Source organism: Coptis chinensis, chromosome 2, assembly GCF_015680905.1.
Source record: "Coptis chinensis isolate HL-2020 chromosome 2, ASM1568090v1, whole genome shotgun sequence".
Taxonomy (NCBI): Eukaryota; Viridiplantae; Streptophyta; class Magnoliopsida; order Ranunculales; family Ranunculaceae; genus Coptis; species Coptis chinensis.
The window spans coordinates 84012994-84028133 of record NC_141457.1 but is presented as its reverse complement, the minus strand read 5'-3'; the positions used below and the strand labels follow the sequence as shown (position 1 = coordinate 84028133).

The following is a 15140-nucleotide window of genomic DNA, read 5'->3' as shown; positions in this document are numbered from 1 at the left end:
AGATCTTCACCGACGATGCAAAACGTTGCTATTGCTTTCATTTCGTCGCTAACTCATTTCCGTGTTTTCTACACAATAACGTCGCAAAAGATGTACTTTTAGCGACGTCTTCAAAATCGCCGCTAGTAATGCCTTAATAGCAATGTTTCTATCGTCGGTAAATATCCAAAATTTTTGAAAATTTTAGTGTTGTTCGTGACGTTATAATCATCGCTATAAGTCCATTTTTTTAAAAAAAATGGTGTTATTAGCAGCATTTTTAGTGTCGCTAGATATAAGCGTCGTTTCAAATAAATTGTTGCTAAAATTCTATTTTTTTTAAATTTATATTTGCATGTAGATTATTTGGCGACTATAAAAGAATAATTAGAAGTTGTGCCATCGTTTGTTTCTTTTTATATTTTTTTCTTCCCAATATACACTGGTCCCTGTTTTTCCTACTTACATACAACAATTAAATCTAATAAAAGAAACAAAACAACATCAAATCAATTACCTAAAACTGTATAAGAAAGAGTCGGACAATTTACTTCATTAATGATAATAAAAAAAGTAACATCATTCTGTACAAAGTTTCTTATGAACTCATCTTACATAATAAAACTACAAAAAAAAAAGTGACAATTTATCAACTGAAACCATATTTGCAAAAAACTTTGCTAACACGTGACATAATTGCACATTGATTTACCAACGACCTCTTGCAATACAAATCCATTTCTCTTCTGACATAAGTTTATCTGCAGAAAAAAAATACGATTCATTAGACCTAAAGCTTTGAATGAAAGTTTAACTCCTCTTAAAATTAATTAATTCTTAAGTTTGGAAAACAATACATGTTATGTTCTTTGTGTGCATGCATGAGCATACCTAAACGCTAGTAACTTTGCATGTAAACAAATTCAATTTATTGACATTCCAAAGAGAATAACAACGAATACTAGATAGTACAGTCCACAAAAAGTTTCCAGTATTGAGAACCAAGTAGAATAAACTACACCCTTTGCCTGAGTCACCGAGTGGATATGACAGATGATCATATTAACCTAAAACAAACTAAAAGCGATCATTCCTTTACATCTTAAGATAAGTCTGCAACTCCCTTTACTCCTAAGAGCACCTTGACTACCAATATAAAGTTCTCTAGTGAAGCTGTTAATGTATAGTATCAATCATTATTCTAAGTATTCCTCAAACAAATTTACAACTTAATACCTTAATCAGAAGTTAGAATCAATGTAATTAGGTGTAACAATCCTATCTGATCCATTTACTACCAACCCTATCACACAAATAGGAAACATCACTATTTAGACAAGTAAAAGTAAGCAACATTGAACCTGTTTCACTGAAGAGTTATACCCTCGCCCAATGTACAACAAAGAATATGTTAGTAAAGCCACCCCTCTGCAGCTCTGCATCAGCAAACAAACAACATCGAGTCAAAAAATAATAATGGGTATCCAGTTTGTACATAATAGTCCCCCCCCCCCTCCTATTTTTTCTCTTTTGCCTCAACATCCCATGATACCTCAATGGAAAGTTGAACTATATATTACAGGATTTATTGACGATAAACTCAAAAAATCATTTCAACTAAGAAAAGGTCGGCCTCATCAAAAGGATCTCTTAGGTGATAACCATTACCAAAAATAATATGGCTTAGTTCAAACCAAAGATATGAAGTAAAACCAGCAAAATACGAATCAGTAGATTGAATACCTGATACTAGCAGGATCTCTTATCTCAAATTCACCTTTATATGCGTCATAGGCACAAATAACAACAACAAAATGACTTGCAAAGAGATAACATCATAGACCACTTATTATTATTTAAGTAAAGAGTCATATGTTTTAGATTTGCACAAGCCATGTCAACTTCTCTTTTTTATAGAGAGAGAAAACTTCATGCTGCATAAAAGTTTTATGAATAGATAAGGGAAAAGAAAGGAACTTTTGATTCCGTCAGTACTCAGTTGGAGCTAAAAGTCAATTATCAGAAAACAAGGAATTAGGAGAAATCGGAAAATTGGATATGGACACTTAGAATTAACCCAAAATAAGAATAAGAAACAAGTAACCCAGTCACAGGTTTAAGCCTTAACAAGAAAGAAGAACAAGAAGAATAGTTATAGTGAATGATTTCCTCATGAGCAGAATATTAAATGTTTAGTTGTCATATTACCAGAAGAGTGAACTGTTTCAATTGCTTTTCATGTCAAAAGAAGTATAAACCAATAACTCACTAGAGGATTAATATAGAAAACACAACTTCTTACTTGTATAACCTGCATTTACATCATACAAGCCTGAGACACAAACATCCCCCGGTTACGTCATATTGGCTTGAAGTCTTTAAGGGAAACTAAAATCATAGAACTCTTGAAAGTAATTAAAAACGAAAAACAGTAACACGACTATAATCTTCAAACTTAGCGAAAGAATACCAAACTAAATTTGAAGTGATAAACACATGAAAGAAAAAATAACATGGATACTTGACTCGATAAGTAAAGCACTACCACTGCAAAATACACACAAGTATAATCAATAACTTAAGTAGGTGATTTTGCGTCGACTATTTTTGAAAAATGTATAGAAAGTTTAGAAAATACTAGAATGTTACTTACCTAGTGTATGTGTAATACTTTGCAAACTTTTCCACGAGTCTTTGCGTCTTGGATTTGCTGCTTTGAGCATCTTTTACAAGATTAGCCATTTCAGCTAGAAAATATCAGCTATTGCACAATCTTCAGCTAAATCAATGTCTCACAGGGTTACCTTGATCTTTTCAGAGGAGAAGAGCTGAAATAGCATGTCCAAATGTTGCCACAAGTGACCAAGAGATTACAAAAGGAAGGAAAACAAATCATTCATCCTCACAATAACTACAACTATAAACTTTAGTCTAAAAATGGAGGCCAATGTATCAATTAGCTAATTAATGAAAACTAGGTTTGCACTTACGGATCCTTGCTTATAAAGAATGATTGAGTATTAGCTGAAGAAAAATGGGTCAAGTGGGTCATATATTCACTCAATATAACCTCTTTCAATAAAAGGAGAAGTGTCAAGAATAGGTAACTCCAAAAGATAGTACTAATTCAATCAAAGTAACAGGCAAAAAAAAAAGATACCTACAACTATATATCATCATACTCACAACTCTTAGCATCAACTCCTTTCCTTTCTTTCTTTCGTAAATCAAAGATTATTACAACAAAGAAAGGCAAATTATTTTCAGATTTTCAAATTAAAGTTTGGCATTGCACTAAGCTTAACTAAGTGTATGTCTCATACCCTAGGTTGTTCCCTCCTTGCATGTAATCTGATATAAGTAGTCCACTTTCCTGCAAGTAGGTGCTTGACACACATAAAGTAAATAATAACAACAAAATTTATAAGGAATGATCTTCGAGAATACTAGCTCACACCTTATTAAGCAATCAAGCGAATCAAGTACTAACACAAAAATCCTCGTATTTGAAATATGTAAATTCTAATTGCAGTGCCAAACCTAAGACAAAATTATCTTAAGCTAGCTGCATTGTCCAGTCACCAAAAGTTTGTTTGTTATACAGACAAGATGATAAGCCAAAGATCGTTGAAATTAAATTGGGGCGTCTACAAATTAAGTCAAACTGGAAACTATCATCTTGACAAACTAAAAGCTTTCTCTGATTAGCACGTAATATGTCATACAAAGATCCCAAAAGAGTAGTGTTACATTATCGTTTCACACAAAAGTAGACTATATCAACTCAAACTTATCAAAAGAAAACATGAAACATGAGCATTAGGTATAAGTAGTACTAATACCCTTCCATCTTAGATATCAAATGCTGCATTGACAGACAGTATGCATGTGTATCTTAACACTTAAGGGAGATGGCGTAATCAAGTAATAATGAATACACATAAATTTCTAATAAATGTGAAGGTAAAAAATGGCTTGGGGTTTCCTAGTAGGAAATTGAGATTAGTCACCTAATCTAAGTGAAACAAATAGAACACCTACATACAAATTGCATCAACCATGTGAACTATGTCCAGGACAAAGTTCAAAAACTTCATAGCATCTACCTTAAAATCATAAATCATACATCACATAATCAAGTACAATACCAACCACTCAATAAAAATAAACAAATAAACTAACTAAAAAGGTCTTACCTTGAGAATTGGAATGTTAGGAAAAAAAGGATGGAGCTTGAGCAAATTCTAGCAAATGAACCATTAAATCCACTGTTTTTCAATTGATTAGATCTGAGAATGCAAGTAAAAGGTGCAGTGGTGCACAATTTTAAAGATCTAATGGTGCCAAATAAAGCTCAAATTAAAACAAAGTAGTCGAACTTTCATCTCTTTCAATTCATACCTGATGAGAATAATCATATCAGGAATTCCTCCAGAATAAACCACTGCAACAGGTTGGGGAATGGCCTACATAGAGTAAAACAAAGAAACCCCATTTCTCATATACTAAAACCCTAACCCTAGGTCTACAAATTATAAAATAGAACGAAAAAGGGATGGAAAAATTGCATATTGTGGCTTCCAAACCCCGTCTCTCTTTCGCCATTTCATCGTGCTCTATACGGTGGTTCTGGTACACAAGTGCGTTTTCTTTTGGTAGTGGAACTATGGAAGGTTTGTCTTTTCTGTTGAAAAAAAATAAAGAGGGAATAATACAAAAGAAAGCGGGTGTTAGTCATTTTCATTTTTCTTTAATCTTTTATTATCAATAATTTCAAAAATCATAGGCGCTAGATATCCAAAAATAGGGCGGTATGCCAAAACTTTGAACGGGTTGGAAACACTCAACCATTTGTGACGCCAATAATGTCGCGTGTTTGTGCTTCTAAAAATTTTGTTGCTAAAAAGCCAATTTGTTGTAGTGTGTCTATTTCTTCTTATATTCAATCTCTATGTTTTGATTTTCGTTTCTTCGATCCCATATTTATGTTGCTACTAAAATAACTTCAATTTGGTCAATCGGTGGTGTGTCGAATTATAATTTATCATTGTATGGGGTTTTAATTTAATAGTTTTTAACTTAATAGGAGCTTTGTATTGGTATTGGGTTGGTGGATCCTGTTTTTGTCCCCATAGTCAGAATGATTCGCATTAATCGTTGTGGAACAATGCATGATAGAGAAGAGGATGCATGATCAAGTGTGCATCTTGATAGTATTATATTTTTTGCTTTTTGTATCATCATTGAGCATAGTGGATTTGTTATGCTCATTGCATTAGAATGACGCATCTATTTGTTATATAAATATTTAGTACAATAACCACACAACTTAGAATGCTTTAAAAAATTCGAACACAACCTACACAACAGAGGATACAATATGACATTCGACTAATTTGTGAATTTAGGCTCCCATGAATTGGGAATGAGTTTATAGTGTTAGCTTGAAAAGTGTCATTATCAAGGAGAACAAATTCCAAATGCGCGCTAGGTATAATTTTTTTTCTATAGTGCAACTCAATGGTTTTATGAGTATAAATTTTAGATTGAATTATGTATAGATTTTGTTAAGTTGTATGCCATAAAGTATCTTCATAAAATGTACTATGGATATGTGTCTATCTCATTTCATTGAATTTAGAAATCTTTCATTTTCGTAGTAGTAGCTTAACCTTTGTTTCCCAAGGAAATATTCTCTTTCTATTTTGTCAGCATTTATGCGTGCAAGTCATTTGAAGTTATGCCCTTGCAGTTAATAAGGTAAAATCCACTCCTAGCTTGCCTATTTTTTAGAAAATTTTATATAGTTTATCTTTTTGTCACATGTTTATATTGTAAACAAAGGGAGGGAGTAAATTTCACAAGTGTTTCAGAATTTCCAGAGGTTTAAAAGTGTATATTATTTTTAGTTTGATGTCCGATTGATCATAATATTACTCATAGCCTCATGCCAATAATTTCCAATCTGTTGTTTGTACCTTGGTTTATGATTTATGTGAAGCTAAAGGGAGTAACTTTTGTAAGCTTATGTGATTGGAAATATGCAGAAATAATGGTTTATCCATAGAAATATTTGCTATTTCACTTTGATAGTTTGATTGTTAATATGGTTGAGCGTATTTGCTTTGTTTATTTAATTTGTCTTATCTATTTGATACCATATGTTTTTAGTGTGCAACCTACTTGTGCATAACAAACGAAAGTTGTTATGATTTTTGGTGTGTGCTGAATTGGTAAATGACCTTGGTGGCTTAGTGCCTTACTGATTTCATTTGCAAAACATGTTCTTATTACATTGGACCTTCCACACATATGGTCAGCTCTTTTTTGGCAAGCAAGGACGGAGACGGGGGGCGGAGGGAGGCAGTTGCCCCCCCAAATTTTTCAGAAAACCCAAGAAATTACACTACAATCGATGTGAAAATTCCTTAATAATCTATAAGGCTTCGCCCTTCCATTTTTTTTTTTGAGATAGTGTACTACTGCCCCAAAACTCTTGGCTACGTACCTACTGGCAAGGGAAGACATCTATTGAAGAAAAATATTGCTTGGTTCTTATTAGTTCATAATGACCTACTTAGAGCCTCAAGCTAGACTTTAAAGTCAATTTGTTTGTGTTTAACGTTTTTGCGGAGACGCCTTGCAACACATATAAAAGGAACCGATTCTCCATGCTAATGAATTTCCTACATATACTTCCTTTACATGGGTGTTAAATTGATATTAAATAGAGTTTTTGTTGTATTGTTTTGCCATATCAATTTTGAATATGTAGTTTGCGATTTTATTCCTATCGTTTGTCGAGGTATCTCGCTTACATCACATGAAATTTTATTAGATAATGCATGTTTGAATTTATCTATTAAGAATATCTTTATCATCATTGTTCAAATAGTGACAGTGACGACTTACTTTACATCACTATCGATAAACAATTATTTAATCTAGCTAAAAAAATTAGTACACGCTAATTTTCAGAGTAGTTATAAATGTTGATGTTGTAGGTGACTGAGTAGAAGACAATATTAATTGGGAATGAGTTTATAGTGTTAGCTTGAAAAGTAGCATTATCAAGGAAAATAAATTCCAAACGCACATTACAAGCCATTGCATAGTTACTAAAATCACTAATTTTCAGTTTCTTTTATTTTTTCTTTATGAAAGGACTAAGCTCGGTGGATTTTTAATGTTTCGTTGGCATGAATTGGACTATATACTTTCGTTTCTTACTGTACTTTATTTGAGTTGAAGCACGTCTTATCCCACTTCATCAATTCTCATGGATCTCAGATTGCTTTTGGGTGAAGTGTGGTGCGTGTTACTTGCTCATTTTAAGTTACGGTTGCTTGATTATTTTTTTATTTTTTATTTTTTTATTTATTTTTTGTAGTATTTTTCTAAACTTTGATTTTTTTTTTCTAAACAAGGTATATTACTCGTGAAAAATTTACATACTATAGCCTTTACTTTACAGAAAGATTTGGAAAAAAACAAAAGTGAAAGATGACATTAATTTTAAATGTTCCTCATTAATTTATTGCTTTGACTTCATATATTTAGGAAAGAGCCGTGAAAGAACACAAGACACAAGAAGTTCGTTGAGTGAGCCTTAAAACGAGACAAGAATCATTGTAAGAAAACATAGGCTTCTGAGTTTTATTTTATTCCATAGAAATGGTACGGGCTTCCTATTTCTAATTTTAATTGCTCCAATCACACGTAGACTCAAAGTCTTGCAACTGGCGGTTGTTTGATCCTTACATAGACTTTGCTATGTTTCATATTTCTTTTTCTTTTCCAGTATGCTTAAGACTATACTTTTTGTGGTTTGTCGTGTTGTTTCTATATGGGTCAGATTTTTTTAATTATATATGTTTACAAAATATTATGGTTTGAACTAAAAAAACTATGCCCTTTCGGTTGCCATAATATATAGTGGTCGTGTTTGCATACTGAACTGTGTATTCATGAGAGGCAAGTTGGTAGTTGAAAAGGTTGGAAAACATACAAGCGATACTACCTAAGTGGAGGCGGGCAACATAAAGCATGGGGAGGTAGCCTTAAAACAATAATAGCTCAAGCGGGGTGAGTAGGAAGATAATAGGAGAGGATTATTGTTGTAAAAAGGATACTCGATCTCATCTCCTAATAATTGTAGTGGCCATTGTTTCATTTTTGAACCGGTGGGTCTCCGCAGGCAAATTGTTAACAAAAACACAATTTGGGGAGCCTAGAACTCCAGACATTCCCTTGCACTGATAATACTAGAAAGAAATACTCATGTTCCTTATCTCTATATGTTATTTTCTAATATATATATAACTTAGTGGGGTTGAGGCATTTGGGTGTCGTTTAGTTTGTTTATGCGATTCATATATTGCTAAAGCATGAATTTGTTTATTCATAATATGACCAATTTTGTACTTTGTGTTTCTGTGGTTTAGCATTTTTTTTTGTGTGGATGTTCATTCTAAAATTTTGTTGAATCTTATACTTTCAGGTCCACATCTTTAAGAATAATCGTTCATGCATTGAGTGCTGACATACCGTGTCTGGTCGAGGTTAGGACCATCCTATTATTGATGAATAGGGTTCTGATCCTAAATTAATTGCAAATGTTTTTACTTTATTTTCATATAGCATGTATCCAAGAAAATGGTAGGAAGTACTTTTGCTTTCTTCGTCATCACGTTTTCAATTTTAATTGCTTTGAGGGTCATCATATAAGCATAATTTTTTGCCCTGATTTAGTTATAATTTGTTCGTGGAAGAAGCAGTGGCTAGCATGGTAGGTGTTAATGATTCTTGCTAGGGTTTTTTGAGTGGTAGATTATTATATGGACCAAAGGTATATAAAAAGCAATGGCAACATGTCTATAAAACCAGTTTTTGGCTTGGGAATGAATTGTGTGTATTCATTGTAGTTAATCTTCACCATTTGAAGTCAGACTTTTTATTTTCCTTTTCTCTTATAGGTATGTTCGTGACTTCCACAATAGCGGTTTCCAAGATAAAAGTCATTTTCTTTTCTTTATAGATTTTGAAATGGAATGAATGTGTTTTTTTTTTTATCGTATATGCTAACTAATTTGTTTAAAGGGTTTCATTTTTGTGTTGCTGTCGTTACTCATCCTCCATTGTTGGATTAAATGGTTTCATAAGTGGTGTCATGTAGAACCAAAATTTTCAGAACGTAGCGTAAATAGGTTTTCACAATCCCCATACCTAATTTGGGACTAAAGGTACACTTTTGCATCTCTTTTTCACAATACAATAAGAATCCCTAGGACTCTTCTCAAGAAAGCTGGAAAAAAAAAATATGAATTATAGAATTCTTATGGTATTTGAAATCGATACCATTTTCGAATCAACTAGGAACAAAAAACAGTTACTGTACTGCAGACTTTTTGAGATTTGACAAAGTTGGTGGCTAGGAACAAAGACAACACTATTGTTAATGGCTAGATGAGTTTTTATAAGTACTTTCAAATAGTGGAATTTTTACTAAGTTGAGTCGACTTGATCGAGCTTAAAGTTGAGTGATGTTAAATTGCTCTTTTTTTCCCGATAATCCTAGATAAGAAATTTAGCCTCCTAAAGTCTAACATTATTTTTTTTCACAGGACTGCAACACCTACCTGTTGCATATATTGGAATGGGTATTCACCCAGTTGCATCAAACACACGTCTCAATTAAGAATGCCCAAGAGAAATTAGTATAAGGTGTTTGCATTTGCTCGACAGTAGGGTACCACCAACCTTATAGTTCATCGAATACAAGTGGATTGTGGAAATTTATGAACCTCCCAAAATGAATTGAGAAGTACGAGTAAGAGTTGGCATTTTTTGGATGATCATCACTGAAGCTTGACCTTATGGGTGGTTGAACCTTGCATGGGTTTAACGTAATGCATATTTCGTTAATACTGTATTGTTGTGTATTTTATTTTATCAAAGTTTTTTACTTTATTTGTACAAAGAGTTGCCACATCTTTAATGAAGTTTGTTGTAGGTGATATTTGGTGGGAGTCATAGTTGTACAAGTTGCTTGCAAATTGTAAGTATTAAGTAGCTTCTTAACCATATATTGTGTCTTTGTATGTAATATATTTAATTAAAGAGGTCTATTTTGCAAAATACATATACCATTGTAAAGTTTCTAGACATATTCCATGATTTAAAAAACTATACCAATAAGATTGGCCACTAGAGATGTAGATCAATTGAATCTAATAACATCATTGACAATTAGCTATATTTTTTTTATTGAAAAAAAATCCTACTAAAGTATCTAAATAAAAATATGTACTGTGTTGACAATAAGAGCTCATATTAATATAATTAATAATTACTCAATTAAGTAAAAAACTGCAACTACATGTTAAAGTTGACATGTCTTAGGAATATATGTTTTTTTTGTGAACATTAAACAAATGATATTGAGTAATTATATATATTAACTTTCTTTTTCTAAAAAACATAAAGACAACTGTGCCGAAGGCACGAGTTATATCTAGTCTATTATAATAAAACAAAATAGATAGACAAAGAGTGGTGGAGATTTTATAGGGATCTGCATTAGATGTTGACAGGTGTGTGGTTGGGATCACTATTATTCCATCAATTACTCCATCAATTAATTCGTACTATTAATCCTCTATTAAATATTATTAAAAAAAAACATTGGATTCTCTTTTGAGGCATGTCAGTTCATTAAAGTCTCTTTCTCAAGGCATGTTAGTATGATTACTCTTTGTTAAATTTATACATTTGTCAGCTCTTCATTAGGGAGAATTGAAGGTAATCCTGGTAATCGTATCCCTGCAACTTCCCTTGATAATAGTAGTGCAACAATTACATTAATGCAATTGTGTTACATTGATATGCAATGTGGACACTAATGCAATTCTATTATGCAAGTTAATGTTTGAATATGCACTTGGTAGCACTGTTACAAACATGACATATGTCAATTTTGTGGTTGAGTGTGTATATATATAGTCATACATGCCTTCTTTTTCTTTTTCTTTTGTTTGAATGGTTAAATTTTCTTTTTTTGGGTTTGATTTTATAGTCAAGTTGTCAAAAAGTGTTCAAGATTGAGTAATTAGGGTTTGCTATGCAATCCATCCCTTCCCTTGCAGTTTTTCCTCATTATTCTCTTTTTCTTGATAGGATGCTTTCTTATGTTTAAATTAAGTTGCGGTTGACGTTGGATAATTCCGATTTTAAGTATTTTCACGTTGAGATGTTTTACCGAATGGAGATTAGCGAAACAATTTTGTCTTCTGCTCAGTATGCCCATATAAGCAGGTATTCTGGTAATTGTTGCTTTAGTGAGCAATTTTTGTTTTTGGCATACTTGCGTATGAATATATTGATAAGACTGAGTAATGTTTCAATTTTAATATCCAAAATACGCATTCATGCCATAAATTTGGTCGAGTGACACCTTGCTCTTTAATTTCAATTATATCAGAACCTTTTGACGTGCACTAACAATGTCAATTGTTTTGCTTAATTTTACTCTTACAGCCTACACATTTATGGCACCGCTGGCATGCCAACATGCATACTTAACGCAAATAAATTAACCTAATTGTTTTAAATGTGTTGTGCATAAAATAAGTTGAAGATACAAGAGCACTGCTTATTGAGCTGAAAAAACTCCTCTTGGGGATGTGGAAAAGTGTGTTGAGTGAATTGGGAAGAACACTATCTCTTCTTAGCACCAAAAGGTTCAATGGTATATGCAACCAATTTATTTCAACCAAACAGTCCTTACGTGAGCTACAATGGTTAAGTTTCTCACAAGGTAACATCATGTATTATCAAGTTTAATTAATTATAATTCTTTGGCATAATTTTCTTTTGCATAGTTTTATTTAAATCTTGTATTTTCACGTTGAGCTGACCTTTTAGCAATTTTGAATCTACCACTCAAATCATATAGTAAATGTTCATAGTTTTGACAATTATTAGCTCAAACGCATTCACAAAGCATTTTAGGACAGGAGGCATTGGTTACAAACTCAAAGAGCACCTAAATCAATTTAGCAATATCGCAGTCATAGTAAAAGCTATCACTATATATCAGACACTCAAGTGATCTAATGTTTAAATCTTGATTTAGTTGTGCTTTTATTACAATCCCGATATATACATATATTTTTGCTTTTGTCTCATTGAATGAGTAGATCTTTTCTTTGGATGTGATTGAGCAACCTATGATTACTAGGAGCAAAAGGCATTGCATGTTGTTACATGTATTTCAGTAGTTAGGTGTGTTGTAACATACTTTCCAACGCAGCTTTTTTCTTTTCCTTGAAACATGACAGTGAATACATAATTGTAGCGTGCTTAAGTCCCTAGACTGAACTCTAGAACCTCCAACATATTCCCTATTTATTTTGTTTTGGAGTGCATATAACTTATATGTATAACACTATCAATACCTTGATCCAGCTTGAATTGGTTACACCTAATTAAACAAGTCTGACACGTTTATGTTTGTCACAATTTGGTTAAGTAAGCTCTTAGTCATATGTTGTTTTAAACATGTTTCACTTCTACTTTTGCTCTAATATATATATTAATTTTTTTTCGTTATATCAAGCACAAAGGCGTAATATCTAGCATATGCTATGTCAATAATTTAATATAGCCAACAATGTCATATTTGTGCAAAATCAAGTGAAAAATCCACTGTGTGGGTGTCAAAACTTTATGACAATTGGAAGCGCCGATGGCATTGACATTCAACAATTTGGAAACCTCATAAGACGACTAACTGATTTTGCCGGCTTTTATTGAAATGAGAAACTCACTATGATCTCTTGGGGGCTAATCAGCAAGTATGTTGACACTTTTGAATATGAAAGGTGCTGGATATTGCAAATTGTTGAAGAAAGAACACACTTCAAGTTTTTTGCACTGGAGATGTTTTTTTACTGTTAGTGCGAGATCTGGTGTAAACTTAAAGCCACCCCCAATAATATTGATATTGGTAGTCTGAAGTCTTCTGTTTTATTTAGTGTTGTGGTTATTTGATTCCTCAGATGCAGTGGAAGCTTATATGGGACGCTTACCTTGCACAATCAAGGGTGGTCAACCAATGTCTAGAAAATTATTGCGGTATAAAGAGGCCAAATTTTACGCATATCTGACATCTTAAATGGGATCTCGACTACATAAAACACACATTCATGGATTTTAATATAGGAGAATTGAATTACTACATTTTATAGTTCCATTGAAATTGAAATGGATTTAATGTTGGTTGAAAATACTGGGAGAGAAGTATATATTTGTTACGGTTTATGAATACTTGGACGCTCAAAGAAAATGATACAGAGTTAAAAGTGTTCAAATTTTGATGAATAGAATTTTATCATTTCAATTGTTTTCTAGGATTGAATATTAGGTTAATCCGTTATACAAAAAAATAATAATTGGCATCAATTCATGACTTCAAATTAGGTGTCAAAGATACAACAAGATCTACACTATTTCAATAATTGCATTTATTCCCCCATACTATTAGGGTCGCGGTATTGACACCCCACTTTATGGAATTGGCACTCCTTTGACCAATTCAAAGGTACTGGCACCCCTCCATTAATCACATAAAAAACACTCACGACAAGAAGCTACCGCGAGATCACACAATCCACAGCATCGGGTTGTCGCGAGATCCCATATCCCACGGAAGGTGGTTGTCGTGGATCTTTTTTTCTTTTATATTTTTTTTAATAGCCACCATAAAAAAAGTTAGTTGCCGCGAGATGGTTGTGTTCACTAAAATATAGTTTTGCTTGTGTTAATTATCAAAATTCTTCTTCATTAATTTGATCACAAGTTTTTCTTATAACATATGAAAATACTTGTCATGAGATAGCAAAATTATGTCTCGATTGTACACTTTTTTTGTCATGATTTTGGTGTTGTTCTTGGAGTGTATAAAAAAGCTTTAAAGAAGAAAATGAGGTATCTATATGTCGTGTATGTTCAATACGCAAAATTTGAAGTGAAAAAAACAAAAAGCACAAAAAAAATGTTCCGCGGCAACTATCTGCCGTGGGATATGGGATCTCGCGACAACCCGATGTCGTAGATTGTGCGATCTCACGGCAACTGCCTACCGTGAAATATGGGATCTCGCGGCAATCCGATGCCGTAGAACTATTGGGTATGTGGGGGTGTAAAAAGACATATAAAGAATATCCATTATTGTTTTACTTTTTACCAAAATGGTGCCAATCCCATAAAGTGGGGTGCCAATACCGCGTCCCTACTATTATGCATCACTAGGCATCCATAAACACTAGCAAGAAAGTATGTCAACCAATATGTAGTGGCAATTTTAAAGAAAATGTCTACAAATTCCCACACATTTGAAAATACTTAGATCAGTTAGATATATCAAGATTAATGCACAAATAGCATAATAAGTGGCTATGGCACGGACAATACCTAGTAAAGCAATAAAGCATACCATAAATCTGCAGTGCCTGGTGCTGGACTGCTGGAGTATATAATTTCGCGGATTTACATTTCAATCGATTTGATTTGCTTGACAAGAGTACAAGACATAAAAGCCAGTGGTTTTTGGTCACTCCAAAATCAAACTTTTTCCTAGTTGTCAAAAATACGAAAGTATGACACCAGCAATTTCGATTGCAGAGTTGAGGTATTTTTTTTAGGGCCTATAGGGACGCCAGCAGAGACCGTTGGATCCGAGATCTAACGGTCCGAAAATAAAAAACAAACCCATATTCTCTCTCTTCCTTTTTGTTTTTGATTTTCGGACCGTTGGATCTCGGATACAACGATCTCGAAACACTCATCCCTATAGGGATATCCTCGTGGTAGCCCAGATCTTTTTATTATTGTTTAGCAACAAGAAAATGTGTGGTGATTTTTGAGGTTCTTTCAAGTCTTCTATTAATTTGGGCTTTTTTCTCTTCGGGCCGCTGGGAAATCACATATTACACGTATTGGGCCAGGCTCCTTACTATTGTAGTTTTTCAACAAACATAATTGTTCAACAAACATATTGGGGAAAAAAATAAAAATAAAAAATGTAAAAAAGGGCCCAACCGGGTTCGAACCGGTGACCTCTTGATCTGCAGTCAAATGCTCTACCACTGAGCTATGGACCC

At 33.1% G+C, this 15140-nt stretch overlaps 1 non-coding gene across 1 annotated transcript; it reads right to left on the bottom strand.

Moving 5' to 3' along the window:
• Positions 1 to 15068: 15068 nt before the first annotated feature.
• On the bottom strand, positions 15069 to 15140 carry TRNAC-GCA (transfer RNA cysteine (anticodon GCA)). The gene has a single exon. It is a non-coding gene; the product is annotated as a tRNA-Cys (tRNA).